At 33.2% G+C, this 3,889-nt stretch overlaps 1 non-coding gene across 1 annotated transcript; it reads right to left on the reverse strand.

Moving 5' to 3' along the window:
• Positions 1-3,129: 3,129 nt before the first annotated feature.
• Positions 3,130-3,201, reverse strand: TRNAT-UGU. The gene has a single exon. It is a non-coding gene; the product is annotated as a tRNA-Thr (tRNA).
• Positions 3,202-3,889: the final 688 nt, after the last annotated feature.

Below are 3,889 nucleotides of genomic sequence, written 5' to 3' on the forward strand. Positions count from 1 at the left end.
AAGACGTATTTGTTGAGTTATGCAGCCTACACTTATAATAAACTCTACAACTGTCAATTAGAGTTTATTGGGTTTGTATTTGGTTTTGGGCTTGGGCCTAACCAAGAGTTATTTAAGTTTTATTACCTGAATGTTTACCCTATAAATATGTGATTATTAAGGTTTACATAAGTTAGATAGAATTCTAGAGAGATAAAGTGTGAGGCAAAAACTCTATATTCCTTCTTCTTCTTCTTCATAGTGAAATCTGTTGGCGACTGAAGTGGACGTAGCTCATTTTGAGTGAATCACTATAAATCTGTCTTCTTGTATTCTTCTTTTTGAGTTTTTTACAGATTGTTTCAAGCATGTCAGATTTGAGAGTTACAAATCCTAACAAGTGGTATTAGAGAAATTAGGCTAGATTTGAGCATTGGAAACGGTGACAAGTGAGAGCAGTATAGGACATGGGATTGGAAGATTCGATGGGACAAATTATGCCTTCTAGAGAATGCAAATTGAAGATTATCTCTATGGAAAGAAGCTTCATGTTTCTTTGAGTGAGAAACTAGAGAAGATGGATGAAGTTGAATGGAAAATCCTTGATAGACAGGTTTTGAGAGTTGTCCGATTGACGCTAACCAAGACGGTTGCTCACAATGTAGCAAAGGAGAAGACCACCATGGGTCTGACGAAATCTCATTCTGATATGTATGAGAAACCATTTGCTAACAACAAGGTACACTTAATTAAAAGACTCTTATATTTAAGAATGATTGATGGTACTTCTGTCACTACTCATTTGAATGAATTCAATACAATTGTGAATCAATTGCTATCTGTTGAGATTGATTTTGGAGATAAAGTTAGTGCCATGATTTTGTTAGCATTTCTACCAAATAGTTGGGAACCTATGAGGGCAACAATTAATAATTCAGTTGGAAATGCTAAACTGAAATTTGTTGAAATTAGAGATCATATTCTTGTTGAAGAGGTTTGTAAAATTGATTCTAGTAAAACGTTTAAAGGTTCTTCTCTATATGTGGAAAATAGGGGCAAAGGTAATAATAGAAATTTCAACCGAAGTAAGAGCATATCTATATCGAGGAGCAGGAGGAGTCATTCCAAGTCTGGGCGGACATTTGAGTGTTAGAATTGTGGTAAACAAGGTCATTTGAAGAGTAACTACAAAGCACCGAAGAGAAACGGTGATGATAAAAATGATGCAGTCAACGTTGTTATAGAAACTGTCACTGATGTGTTATTTATGTTTGTTGATAGCCCGATATATTCATGGGTTTTGGACTCGGGAGCGTCTTTCCACACCACTACTCACAAAGAATTAATGGAGAATTATGTGGTTGGAAACTATAAAAAGTTTATCTCGCAAATGGTGAGCCACTGGATATTATTGGCATGGGGGATATCAAATTGAAGATGGAAAATGGTTATGTATGGAACATTAATAAGGTGAGACACATTACAGGTTTAATGCGCAATCTGATTTCTGTAACACAACTTGATGGAGAAGGTCACAATTTCAATTGTGGAAATGGTGCGTGGAAGGTTACTAAAGGAGCAATATTTGTTGCTCGAAGTCACAAAACAGGAACGTTATACACGACTTCAACTTCTGGGCAGAAGTTATCAATATTGTTGCCTACTTGATAAACAGGGGACCCTCTATTCCTCTTGAATTTAGAATACCTGAAGAAGTCTGGAGCAATAAAAAGGTAAAACCTTTTTTATTTGAAAGTGTTTGGTTGTTTATCATATGTTCATATTAATGAATATGATAGGATCACACTTGATCCAAATTCTAATAAATGTTTTTCATTGGTTATGGTGATATCGAGTTTGGTTATCGTTTCTGGGATAATCAAAATCGAAAGATCATTCATATCAGGAATGTTATCTTTAATGAACAGGTTCTCTACAAAGATTGTGTTGGGAAGATATCAGATGGTGATTCCAAGTTGAAAAAGACTGATATGGTCGATTTGAGAGAATTTTCAACTGAATATATACCGACTGTCGAAGAAGACCAGTGTGTTGTTGAAGATGAAATCGTTGAGAATGTGACCTTAGAGGCAAATCAGAAAACACCGGTTATATAGTTGAGAAGATCATCAAGGAATCGAAAATCAGTTGAGAGGTGATCTCCATCTCTGAACTATATATTACTGACAGATAGAGGTGAACCTGAATACTATGAGGAAACAATACAATTTGATGAATCGATTAAGTGGGAGTTTGCGATGAAAGATGAGATGCACTCTTTGATGTTGAATCAGACTTAGGAGCTCACTAAGCTTCCAAAGGGAAAGAAAACATTTTACAACAAATGGATCTTCAGGATTAAAGAAGAACATGATAAAACCATGAGGTACACGGCAATGATGGTTGTGAAAGGATTTCAACAAAAAGAAGGTATTGACTATAATAAAATCTTCTCTCCAATAGTTAAATTGATGAAAATCAGAACTATTTTGAGTTTGATTGTGAAAGAAGACTTTCATCAAGGTAATATGTCAATAAATGTTTAATCACTATTTTGAGTTTGGTTAGAGGTAAATTGTTTCCACCTTTATGTCAAAAAATGAGGGTGGAAACACTTTTCCAAATTGCAAAGTATCAAAGCAATATTAATATCAAGATCTTTCAATTCATCATAATATACTAAAGAACTTTGATATATCAATAGGAGATTCATAGACTTCATATTGTAGTAATATGTGTGTTGCTACTGGAAATGTATTATAACAATATGTGGTAATCGTGTCTTTTTATACCCAAAATCTTTGTTTGACTAACATTTATGCAACCTTCAATGTTTGAACAAAACTCTTCTGGTATTTACAAATATTTAAAAACTGATAAAGTTGTTTTTTTTCTTTGGAAGACAATGCATAAGGATTGACTGGACACTCAAGTTTACCTATAACACTAATTGGATGTAATGAATGTCTTATATTTATGAGTGGCAAATCAAGACATGTATTAAGTGTATATTTTTTTTGGAAAACTACATAGTGTCATTCAATTAAAAAACCCCCAAAAGGAAAAAACCTACATGAGTTTATATATTAAGGCAAAACAAATATTTGTCTTAATTTAGACGGAAAACAGAAAACAATTAGGAAAATAAATTGCCCCCATGCAGGATCGAACTACAGACCTTCAGTTTACAAGACTGACGCTCTACCACTGAGCTATACGGGCTTTTGTGAATTAATAGTATTTTTAGTCTTCTCATTAAGATCCATAGTAGTACCAAAAACACTATCACAAATATTTTTCTTAATGTGCATTACATCCAAATTATGTCTCAACAATAATGTTTCCAATTAAGATAACTCAAAGAATATACTTATCTTATTCCAATTATCACCTTGACTTTTATGAGATATTTTTGACTTCTTAGTTTCGTCTCTACTAAGGGTTATGTTTTTCAAGTCTTGTATTTGTCTTAATGTTTTATTCTCCCGTTAGTATTTGAGGCGTCGTTGTAAATTATCATTACCATCAAATGAATCCTTTTCCGTGCAGAATTTGTGATCATTAGGGAGAAAACGTCATTGACCATATTTTAGCCTAATAGAGATATTACCCTTATTAGAACATGTGCATGTTAACTTACCTTTTGTACTCTATCAAGATAAATTTGCATATAAGGAAAGTCATTAATTGTCCACAACAAATCAACACATAAATTAAAATTTGATATGTAAATGCATCAAAAGTTCCTATTCAATTTTTCCCCAACTCGCTTAATTCATCAATTTATGGTTGTAGTTAAATATCAATCGCATCTCTAGGGCTCTTAGGACTAGAAATTAGTATTGATAAAATGAAATTAGACGCATTCTAACTTATTGTTGGTGGTAAATTATAAGGAATAAGGATCGAC

The sequence above is a fragment of the Impatiens glandulifera genome, chromosome 1 (genome assembly GCF_907164915.1).
Source record: "Impatiens glandulifera chromosome 1, dImpGla2.1, whole genome shotgun sequence".
NCBI lineage: Eukaryota > Viridiplantae > Streptophyta > Magnoliopsida > Ericales > Balsaminaceae > Impatiens > Impatiens glandulifera.